General features: G+C 54.1%; 1 protein-coding gene across 3 annotated transcripts in view; it reads right to left on the bottom strand.

The window, feature by feature from the left end:
* Positions 1 to 12,139, bottom strand: part of Zmiz1 (zinc finger MIZ-type containing 1) — a 203,617-nt gene that overhangs the window by 154,922 nt on the left and 36,556 nt on the right. For all 3 annotated transcript variants that reach the window (XM_028893569.2, XM_028893571.2, XM_028893570.2), the window contains exon 2: positions 3,426 to 3,545. The gene's annotated coding sequence lies outside the window, so the exon portion shown is untranslated. The remainder of the gene's footprint in view (positions 1 to 3,425; positions 3,546 to 12,139) is intronic.

Raw genomic sequence — 12,139 nt, 5'->3', positions numbered from 1 at the left:
CTGCCAGGTCCCACAGAACCCTGCACTGCTTCCTCCTCCTCCAGGCGGACTTCTTGGCTACCTCCTTGGCCTTCGCCCTCACTGAGTGGACACTTGTGTGCCTGTGCACCGCAGTCCTGTTGACTGCTGCCTTGGACTCATGCTCACCCAACGGCTCAACCACCATTCGCATTCAGCCCGAGGGCCCCGCCTGGTGCCAGCGTCTGGGAGAGCCAGCCTGACAGCAGGGAGAACATATGGTTCCAGAGGAAACTGGGCTTGATCCCAGCTCCACCAAGGGCTGTGTGACTCTGGGTAGGTTTCCTAGTCTCTCTGTGTGGTGAGTTTCCTCATCCGCACCATAGGACAAGTTCAGCTTTTACTGGGTTGTTGATGTTTAAAAACTTCACCTTCTGGTTGTACAGGCTAAGGAACAGCCACAGAGAAGGGCAGGGACTTACCTGAGGTCACACAGCAGGTCTAGTGGAAAGGCAGCCCCACCCTACTAACCCATGGGGGCAGGAATAAGCAGCAGGCTGTAGACTATTTCCAGCTCCAGGCTGGAGTAGCGGGAGGAGGGTGGGGCAGGGCAGGCTGCAGAGGCTGCTAGTGGAGGGGGTGGCCTGGAGGCCACAAATTCCGGGCAGGGGCTGGGGCATGCATTCTCAGCTGGACTGAAGACTGACAGGCATGTCACAGGCGGCCCTGGAAGTCCAGTTCTGCATGACCTCAGGCTGGGCCCAGCCTGCTGGCCTTGGCACCCAAGGTCTTTTCAGGCAGCCCACATTGTGCTTAACCCTAGTACACAGACTACAGGTGACTGCTAGTCTGGAGGCAAGATGCCATTGCCTGGAGCCTGGGGGCTGGCGGGGCACGAATGTGACTCTTGTCACGTGGCTGCGCACAGAGCATGCATGGGATCACCTCCTCAGGAACCCAGATCTCCCCCACCCCTTCCCGGTGTCTTCTCAGTGATTCCACAGGCAAGCCTCTCTCTAGGAACTGTCTCTGTGTATCCACACAGCCGGAGTCAACCATGTCACACACCCCCGCTACCCACCACCCGTCCACAGGCCTGGCTGGAAGCATAGTGACTATATGACACCTCCCAGAGAAGACTCTCTCCCTCACCTGCAGATGATGACAGGGGGCTCAAAGAGACTTTGTCACAAGAATGAGGCAATTTAAAAAAAATGGAGCAATAGAGCCACGAACACCCCAACGCCTAGGCCCTGAGTCCACACTCTCAACCATGTCATGTTCAGTGTATTCACCCAGTGTGCCTTCTCTGCATCCCAGCCACAGAAGGGGTAGCTGGTCACAACCTGACAGGACACCCTCTCCCTCTGCATCTGGCCTTTCCATCTGCGATGGTCGGGAGAACTCAAGTCTTCTCGCCTCTGCCCAGCGAGTGGCTTGCCCAAGCTCTGTGTGGGCTGAGCCATACTCCTCCCAGTAATAAGCAGGACTGAAGGCTTCTGCTGGGCCAGAGCTCCAGGACCCACCAGCTCATCTTCAGGAACCGAAAACCTAGAACCTCTCCTTTACCAGGGGTTGAAGTTAAATTTTATCCAGAGGGGGAAAAAAAAAGTCTGTCTCTAGGGCAGAGCTTAGGTATATGGCCCTTTACAATCAGCCATTTCAGGGCCTGGGTGGGCCTCCTCACCATAACCCAGGGGGGTTTGGAGTGGCCTTAGGTCTTTCACAGCCACTGGTTTTTGTTTTGTTTTTTGCATCCAGCCAATAGGAATAATGCCTTTTTACCAGATCTAATGAGCACGCTGCCCACTGCAGAGAACCACAAGAGGCAGCCCCTGGTAGTGGTAGTACCGGGGCACCGAAGGCTCCGGGCATCCAACCCACAGGAACAAGTGCATGAGGAACAGGCAAGCAGAGAGCAGGCCAGACAGGAAGCTCTGCAAACAGCTGGCCTTGGCGGCAGCAGCTCTACTGCTGGGTCTTCCTTTCTCTCTGTCCCTTGTCGTTCACGCTGCCAGGCTGCAGGTTTGGGGGGGGGGGTACTGGTAGGGCAGGCTGGAACAGCGTGCCCAAGAGAGTTCCCACACAATCCTAATGCAGCCTGTCCCTGGCTACTGGAGACCAGCTAGACCCTGGCATCACAGAGCCTCCCCTCTGTGGGAGGGGACAGCACTGTGGATGTAGCGGATGAAGCGCCGAGGCCAAGGGGCCGTGTACAGGGTCAGCAGGCCCGTAGATGGCTTGTAAGTGGAGGAGGCTATAGATCCGCTTGATTGCTTCCACTTTATTCCACTTGTATGCAGAAGTACTTCTAGACAAGTCCACTCTACTTCTACACCTGGCTTTAGGGGCTGGCCTTTGTCACCCTGGTCCTCAAGCTTTAAGGGACCTCACTGTGCTTGCCATCATTCAAGTCCTTAATACTTTGTGAACAACTGGCCTTGATTTTTATTTTTCACTCAGCCCCGCAAATGATACAGCCGGCCCTGATTCTAACGGTCTCTCGTGGGTACTCGGGTACAGGCCTGAATGGCTGTGAGTTAACTTTTGCTTCCCTGGGACTCCGCGGGAGCTGCGCTGCCCTCTGCTTGGTCTTCCTTGCCCCTCTATATCAGCATAGTAACCTTCTCACCTTCCCCAGGCCCGCTCAACCACCACTTCCCAGGCAGGGCTTATGCCTAGGCTTTCTACCCTGATGTAGATGCTACTCCCCACGTCAGGGAGGCTTCCCAGCAGAAAGGAGGGCTTTGGGTGCAGCGTGGTTAATCAATACCCATTCTGGCCCTGTCATTTCCTGTCTGTGTATCCCACCCTCTCTAGGCCTCAGTTACCCCGTCCAGTGTGAAATGGTCAATTCCTAGAGTATCCGAGGAAGCTAGATCACAGCAAACAGCAGCCACTGTCCCTTCATAGAAGGCCCTCCCCTTCTGTCGTAAGTTGGTTCTTCTGAGGACACTCAGTCCCACCCTCAAGAAGCTGCCACAGAACGGGGAGGACCAGGACAGGGCTCGAGGGTGCACAGATATGAATGTAAACCCAGGTTTGGTCAGGTGTCTGGCCTCTTGCAGGGTACTTTCTGACCAAGGTACTTCCTGCACAATGGAGATGGTGACAGCCACTCCCTCAAGGGCAGTTATGGAGGGCAAATGCTTGGCATGGTACCTGTGCACAGTCAAGTGTCCACAGGAGCAGAGGACACTACTCTCTTACTATGACGACTGTCATTATCTCCAGAAACTAGATTAGAAGGCAAAATCCCTTAGCAGGAGGGTGAGAGCTACCAAGCCCCACACAGGGCACTGACAATAGACTAAAACCACAGAAACAAAGGGGAAACAGAGGAACGAGCCATCTCCCCCATTAAGCTCCTCAAGCTACTGACACCGCCTATTTCCGGTGGCCACACACACTCACCCGTGCCTCCATGGCAGATTCCTGGTACCAATATAGCTGGCTCATCCACTCACCTGCTAAGGCTTCCGTCAGTCGATCACAGCTCAAGGCTGTTGCAGCGTTGGGGAAGGGAGGCTGCGGCGAAGGAGGCGCTGAGTGGGCTCTATGCTGTCCGAGTACAGTGGCCACAAGTTCTGCAAGAAAGAGCAGAGGAGACAATGAGCTCCAGGTTCCGGCCAGCAGGCAACCCCCGAGTCTCCTAGCGGTCCCTTAAATCTAGCATGCCTGGGTCCCTCAAACTACCTCCCAGAAAACACAGCCACATATCCAAGGGGAGCTCCAGAGAACTGGGGGCTGTAGTTCTTCTTAGAACAGGCACGGGCTCTTGAGATTCATACTTGCGACCCAACAATCAGCCTCACTCAGTGGGCTCTATAGCCCGTATACAGACAGCAGCAGTCACCCCCGCCACACACACACATACCACCACTCTACCCCACCAACAGGCCTCCTGTCCTCCAGCCAGGTCTCCTCTTCTTTGTCATTCAAAGCCCCAAGCCAGAGTGGCCTTGGAGCCCGTGTTCGGGTCCCCTGGGAGGCCCTCTCTGACCATGCCCCCTCTGTTCTCTGCAGATTTGTGGCATATTGACCAACTCTCTCCCAGATTTCCAAAGCCTCATCAGAAAGAAGGTCTAATGTATCCTTCCTCTGACATTGTCATCAAGGGACACAGGGACCGTTTGGTGTTGGATGGAGAAGAGAGGAAGGGAGAGATCGAGGCCAGCCATCCTGGTTCAGTGAGGGGTTCACTGGACAGGCTCAACCTACGGGCCAGCTGCCATGTGCCTTCAGTCAGGAGGCCTTCGGAGCATCCCAAAGGCTTAAGGCTTCCCACTGTCTGGGGTTCCAGAACATGGTAGTGGCAGTGGCAGGTGTGTGTGTATGTGTGTGTGTGTGTGTGTGTGTGTGTGTGTGTGTGTGTGTGTGTGTGTGTGTGTGAGAGAGAGAGAGAGAGAGAGAGAGAGAGAGAGAGAGAGAGAGAGAGAGATTGATTCTCTGTTCTACAAATGAGGACACTGAGCCCCTTCTAGGGGCCCACTTTTCCCAGGATTCCTTAGTGAGAGGGGCAAGGTCAGAAGTGTATCATGTCTCCTAGCTTTACCCATTGCTGGCAGACTCAGGAACGAAGGCTGCTTTGACAGACTCCTCTCAGCTGTGTCTCCACAGGGATGAGCCCTGGAAGACGAGAAGTCCCTAGGGCTGGAAAGGGAGCCACAGGGAAGAAGGCTTCCTCAGGCCAAACTGCCCAGCCTGCTAGCCCTTCTTCCTCCAGCCTGGAGACCCGAGGCTCGGGGAGGGCAGCACAGGGAGCCTCCTGCAGCATCTCCGCTACTGTCCAGAGCAGATACATCCATCAAGCCTTTCTAAAGTCCCTTCTGGACCCTGAACACTGCTGGTGGAGCACGCGCTAGTATCGCCATTTTGGAGTAGGGTGTGGAGTAGACCTAGCCAGTCCATTTCTACAGCAACACACACATTGGTTCCTCAGTGTGGTTCCTCAGAGGTGGGCACAACCACCCCCGAGTGAACACTTTTCACATAAACACCCAGCCACAGAAGGGACAAGTCAGTGCATCACATGTACTCTCTCAGAGTATCGAGAGGATGGGACCCCCTAACTACATCCAGCAACACATAAATCCCACCAACAGAGCACAGATCGGAAAGCCAGACATGGGCAAGAACACACCTGGAGATCTCATAGATCAAAGTCAAGAAGAGGCAAGGGGACTCGGGGCTGCAGCATCGCCATGGCATTCCCTTTATAAGGGCAGTCTGCTCTTCACTCGTGGTCCTGTGTGAGCCTTCAAACTGGCTTTGAGGGACAGGATTCAGGGAAAGCGGCATTTGCTGGGGTTGGAGAGACCTGGCTCCGGGAGGTTCCGCCTTTCTGACCTTGACTCTCAGAAAGTCTTAGGAATACAGAAGAAACATTCTGCCTCCACTGGTCGCCGGAGAAGTGGAGCACAGCCAGTATTCCAGCCCACAGCCAGGTGGAGAAGAGGCCTCTACCTCAGCTGACTGGAGGGGCCACGTGTGCCCAAGGGACTCCCCAGACAAGAATGAGGGGGGCTCTTGCAGACCACGCCTTTTAAGGTGCAACACATAACTGAGAGCAAGTTTCAGGAGCCAGAATCCTTTGCTTCTGAAGAGGGGAGTAGAGTCTAAAAGGAATACCCGGCCTTCTAGGGAGTCCGGAATGTTGTGCTTCTTGGTGGCGCAGTGGTTACACAAGCATGTTCACTGAGACAATTTATTCAGCTACATGAGTAGGGTAGGACACTTTTCTAAGGAGCTCTAACACTTCAATAGCAGCTGAAACCAAACACATCTTGAAGCCTTGGCCTGAGTGACAGGTCCAGCCCCTCCCTGAATGGCCCTGCTACCTCACCTCTGCATCTGGGATGCCCTACCCCTTCCCACCATGCCAGGCGGTGCCTCCTCCAGGAAGTCTTCCTTGATCTCCCTCCCATCCTTTTCTGGGCCCACATGCACACAGTTCTGGGTGGGAGGGGACAGAGCCTCTCTCAGGCAGGATTGAGTCTTTTTCTTCTGATTCTGAAGGCTCTTCCAGCAGAGGCCAGTCATTGCCCAGGGAAGAGACCCTGGGGTCCTACGGTGATGAGTCTCCTGGTGACACAGATCATAGGCCTGCATCGAACAAGGCAACGTTCCTTCACCTTCATCTTCATCTCCAGGAAAGACCAAAGGTGAGGCTGAACGTAGGCATGCCAAGAAGGTTCTACAGTTGGAAGGCTTTCGGGATTCTCTGTTGTAGATGACCCCATAAACGTGTACCGTTCCCCCATAATTACCTACTAAAATAAGACCACAAGAGCCTTGAAGAGCAAAGGAAGAGGCCTGGGGGCCAGACAAAGACATTGACTCCTCTGTAACTCTGTGGTGCTTTGGACCTAGCCTGCACAGCAGCCTCCCGACTCTGCCATGGATAAACAGCAGAGGGTCTCAGCTAGGGCCTTGCACACAGACAACCCTCTGTGGGCTTCATCCACTCCAGCTCTCTTCTAAACGTGTGTGTAGCCCACCAACAGAGCTACACCACAGCCCACCACCCACGTGAAAGATAGGCTAATTTAACCGTCTCGGATGGGCCCTTTCCCCCTCTTCAGGGAAAGGCCCGAGCCCCAAGAGGCCAAGGCGATGGTGGGTCTCAGGTCTTTTCCTGTCCACACTGTGCCAGCACCAATTCCTGCTAACAGCAGTCTGATGCAGCCACCTCATTCCACATAGGCTGCAACCAGCCTCAGAAATCCTGTGCTAAGAAAGGAAGCCCCTACTGAGCAGAGAAGTGTGCCCAGGCTGGGTGAGGGAGGGCCATCAGATGCCTGGGGAGGAGGTCCATCCTATCCAGAGAAGACAGCTATGCAAGAGCAGCTGGAAAAGCAGCTGTACATGGTGGGAGGGACCCATGAAGTCACAGGTACATCAGAAGCAAGCTGGACTTCGATTTCTTAGACTCCCCTGAGGACCACAGCGCTTGGATGATTGCTGCGCCCAGTGTCTTCGTGCCCTCTCCCTGGAGAGAATGTGGGTCTGGAAGACAGCCCAGAAATGTAAATAGTTAATCAGATCTCCCAGGTGATCCTCGGCATCTGGAAAGATGAGGGGCACTAGCAGGTGACCTTCCAGGTCCTTCTGGGTCTAGAGATTATCAGCTTTGAATATCCCTCTCCATCTCCCCAAACCCATCTGGAAGATACCAGCCTTCCTGGGCAGTGGCCTGAACATATCATTAAGAGCGATTTAGAAGCTTCAGGAGTCGGGGCGGGGGTGGGGGTGGGGGTGGGGGGATTCATCCCACAGTGGTGGTACCAACCCAGCTTCTTCCTAGCCCCTGAGCTCCCAGAGCTGCCACAAGCTTTAGCATGGGGCAGGGTTGGGGGAGCAACAGATGTTTCACCGGGGCTGCCCACCGAGGCTCCAGAAAAACAATTATCTTGCTCTTAGCAGAAAGGCACTCGCCCTTTTAACCAACGCCCCCCCCCACACACACACACACACTCACCCAGGCCAAGATGCTGTGGTAGCCCTCATTACCACCCCCTCCAGACACCAGATTTCTGACTCGCTCCACCTCCATCCTTTGAGCACACGTCCAACACTTAAATCATTTAGCCCGCTAAACCGGAGACGGCAAAATGGGTGCTATTTCTTAAAAACATACAGAGAGCGTATTAAATTATTGATAGCCATTAAACAGGAGGAAAATATTAAACAGCTCTCAGCCCTTATCAATCATTCATGCAGTTTCCACTGGGGTGTTTTCTGGAGTGATCACTCGGGCAGCCCGGGGAGCTGGCTTCTGCCAGCCAGGAAGGCAGTGGCTGGAGAGAGGCCAGCAGGAGGCTGGCCCCGGCCCCAGCAGTCACCTTGGGTAGGGGTAGGTGGGGGTAGGGAAGCTGAGGCTTTGCGCTTGCAAATGCGAAACCCTCTGCTCTGCCTGACATTATTAACAAAGGGAGACTCCAGCACTGCCTTCAGGAGCCTCTTAATTAAATCCAGCCTGCTTTTTATTGGGCACCTACTATATATCAGGCCGGCAGGATGCACAAATAAACAAGCCCCAAGGCCCTCAGGGGCTAACTAATGGTGGTGGGAGACACCCCATGGCAAGATTGTGTGCTACACAATGATGGACACAGAACTAGGGCTCCATGGGGAGGTGATGCAGAGAAGAGGGGTCAGCTGTGGCTGGATGAGACTGCTAAGGAAGAATTCACTGAAGTAATTCCTGGGGAAATCCTTAGATGGGTGCAGAAAATTATCCCAGGGAAGACAGGAATGGCACTCAGGGGGTAGCCCAGGTAAAGGCTGAACGTTGTGTGTGTGTGTTGGGGGGGGGGGGGAGACACGGGTCTGCTTGAGTGGCGGCTTCTGGCTAGGTGGGATGGGAGTTTGGGCAGAAGGCTAGCACCCTCAGTCTACACAGGCAGGAGCTTGAGGTTCACCCCAGCTGCCCGGCCAGTATCCCCACCACACTGGTACGGCAGATCCATTTCCTGGCTCTGATTCAGGACACCTAAGCCAGTGTGACGCAGGCCCCAAGGCTGTAGGTCCAAGTGTTCAGCCACAGACGGGCCTGGCGATGTTACCCTTGGGAGACAGGATCCCCAATGCTGCCTAACCGTGCCAAGGACCCAGACACCAGGGCTGTGGGAGCCAAGAGACACCTGATACTGCCCCCACCTCACAGCCCAGGGACCAGCTACAGCCAGAGGCCATGTGAGGTGCCCAGGCCCAGCTGGGCTGCTCCGCCTGACCCTGCCCAGCCCCTCCAGCCATGCCCAGCACACATTGGTCTTTCTGAATGTTTTTTTTCAGGGTGTCAGTTGCAGCAGGGGCCCTGCCAAGTGTGGATCACACCCTCGTCAGAGCAAGCTGCTGTCTCGGGGAGATGTTTTACGGAGAGTAGATGTTTACCATCACACCAAGGACTGTCAAGGCATCGCCAGAAGAATTTCAGTCTGCAAAGTCAAAGGGTCCCTTTCTCAGCTGCTTAGGAGAAGCGGCCTGGGATTCAGGGAACATCCTTCAGGCTGGAGGGGCCTATGGAGTAGGAGTGTGGGTACATCAAGCTAATGCAGAGGTGGGACCCTGAATCTAGCCTTTGCTCTGCTATCAACTGTCTCCTCCCGGGCTCTACCTGTACACACAGTGACAGAGACACATTCAGGATGGGAAAAGCCACGTGGCTCCCATGAGACATGGGTGAGCCTCCAGGGTAGCTGGCGGTAGCCTGCCGGGGACATGGAATTCTGGGAGTTGACCCCAACCAACACTGCTTTGTTCGTCACCAGGCTCAGAGTGACATCGTGCTTCGGTCCCTCCCCCACCTGTGCTCCTGCCAACATCTCAGGGCTCCTGTGTGTTCTTGTCAGCGCTCAGCTGGGTTGGTATGTATGACCGCTTCTCTCTAATACAGGCTTCACACAGGTGCAGGGCCCTGGGTGGAGCTTGGGAGCAGGCTATCGAGAAAGTTCTGCTGGCCAGCAAAAATCAAGACCCAAATGGGCAAATGACTCCATAATCCAAAACGAACACACCCAGCTCCAGCTCTGACTTCGTATTACTAGCACTTGTGATTGTCAAACCCTCCAGTCTTCCAGTTCTTCACTCGTTGGTGTGTTCACAGAAGTCTCTGTAACCTACTCATACTACAATGATTGGACCACCCTGGGCTGTCATGCCCCAGGGCCTTTGCATGTGACAGTTCTTTCTCTACCTGTCAAATTCTGCTCTCTCTACTTATAGTTGTTGCACACTATATGCATTATCCTAGACTGAATTCTGGTCACATCTGTGCTGAGCTAAATGGGGGACATCATGAATACAAACAGGGTTCTTTTCACCAGCACTTGGCACACAGGGTTAGAGTGAATCCCTAACTTTATTACACTCAAATCCACCCATGCCACCCCAGTTCCCAGTCTATCACCCAGCACCAGTTCTTCCTAATGGATAACCTGCATAGGTCTGATGACAATTTTAAAAGCCATTGCCCAGAGAGAGGGTGAGATGCTCTCAGCCAAATATAATGAGACTGTATTCTTGGAGTTCCCAAGCCAAAGGAAGGGGCAGGCTTGGGAATTTCCAGGCAAATGCCAACAGAAATTGGCCACAAATGAATCATTAACTTTCAAGTGGAGAGCTCAAATGCTTGTGCCAAGGTCTTCGACTCTGGCCTATGTGGGCCACTTGGCTTCGCTTGGCTCAGGCCTGAAGGCACCCCCACCCCGCCTCCACTGGCCATCTGCTTTACCCCGTGGCCTCTGTTCACCAAGAGACAAGACCATTTGAGCCAGAGCAGCCCTGATGTGTGATGGGAGAGGATTCGCCTGTCCCCAAGAGCCACTCCAAACCTCTGTCCTCACGCCCACACCCGCTGTCACACTGCCCTCTCTCTCAAGCTAGCCAAATCTTTTCTGTCCTTCGAGGTCTGGATGCATTCTAGTCTGCCTTCTACCTAAGCCCCATGACCCCCCAAGTCCCTGCAACCCTGCCTATGTCTCTGTGAGGTCTATCTGAACTGGCCTGGGCGCCCGGGACTCATTTCTACTAGAGACTCTGACTATTCCTCTGCACCCCAGCAGCTGCCAGGGACCCACAGCTCTAAATCCAGGGCTGGCGGTTTTCTTGGTTGGCACAAGGCCTGCAGCTCTCACCAGGTTCAGATGGAAAGTGATCTGTAGCCCCCTCGTCCTCAGGCTTCTTTTCAGGGCCTTGTGGACCAAAGGTAGCAGATCAAGGTGACCTCCGGACTAGCGTAGGGGAGCTGGGCGGTGCCAAATGCAAGTTCCCTTGTAGCTAGCAAAGACCAGAAACAACAGCCTCGTTCTCAGTATGCCACCCTACAAAGGCCTGGATGCCACATAGTTGATTCTAGCAAATGGTTAAGTCTAGAAGCATAGACAGAACCTCACAAATAGGCATCCTACCCTGGTGCATTGCCATTCACCATGCACCTGCCTGAGTTTCCAGATTCAGGGCCACCTGTGCAGTGACAGGCTATTAAGTAGAGGGATGGGTGCCACTGCCTTGTGCGTTCACTGTATGTGACCATGCATCTCCCTTATCCTTCCTCTGCTGCATGGAGAGTGTGATAAGCTACAGCATCATGAAAGGCAGAGTCCAAGTTCCACAGAGATTTGGATGGAGCTAAATAGGAAGTCGTTGTCTGAGATCCCGGGTCAGAGTAGCTGTTTGAGAATTTGGGTCCTGGCCTCTATCAGTCACTAATGGCCTTGCACTCCTCATTGCTCAAGCCCAGAGCTTTGACAAGTGCTGTGGGCATGATCTCACCCATCATCCCGCCTTCCTCTCAGAGCCTTTGCTCATCTCTTCCTCAAAATGGCCTTTCGAAGTTGGGCATGCTGGTTCAGGACTGGAACTCTAGTACTCAGGAGGCTGGGGGCAGGAGGATTTCAAGTCTGAGGTCAGTCTAGTCATATTATTAATATTCTGTTTCAAGCAAGAGTGCTTGCTCTGCATGATGGGGCCCTGGGTTCCATCTCTAGCACTACAAACAGAACAGAGTGAAAGGCTCATGGAGGCAGCCGGTGAAGGTCATTATTACCATGTGACAGATGGAGAACCGCGCCCCACCCCCCCACCCCCGGCCCCCACCAAGCCTGACTGGGAAGGAGCCTGAATTACCCAGTAATCTAGCTAGCACCCTTCATCTGAACTGAATTCCAAAATGGCCGCCCTTGAAGCCATCATCAGCAAACAGGAAAACACAAGATGGAGAGGTGGAAGGAACTGCCCACAGCCACATGCTCCTGACAGAACCGGGGTTGATGCTTTGGGGATGGGCTTCCATGACACAGTCCTCTTCCGATGGCCTGGCTCACAGCTGGTGGACATGGTAGGGGAGAAACAGAGATTGTGTGGCCATCTGGGGTGGGGGGTGGGGTGGGAAAGATAGGCAAAAGGCTCCAAGGACAAATGAAGCTATCTCCCTACTGCCTGAAGAGTTCCTGGCATGGCCACTCGTTCCTGACGGTCAGAGCAGGAAGCCTTATTCATGACCCTATGATCAAGCCAGGTGCCTGGAACACACTGAGTATTTTGTGTGTGCACACACATGCACATGCATGCAGACACATTATCCTTACCTATCCCACGTCTGCTTACACACGGGCTTGTTAGGGTGGAAAGCACAAGGTAAGTCAGCGGGTGTATGCACGTGTGCGTGTACACAAAGACA

Source organism: Peromyscus leucopus, chromosome 9, assembly GCF_004664715.2.
Source record: "Peromyscus leucopus breed LL Stock chromosome 9, UCI_PerLeu_2.1, whole genome shotgun sequence".
NCBI lineage: Eukaryota > Metazoa > Chordata > Mammalia > Rodentia > Cricetidae > Peromyscus > Peromyscus leucopus.
This window is presented reverse-complemented; position numbering and strand designations above follow the sequence as displayed.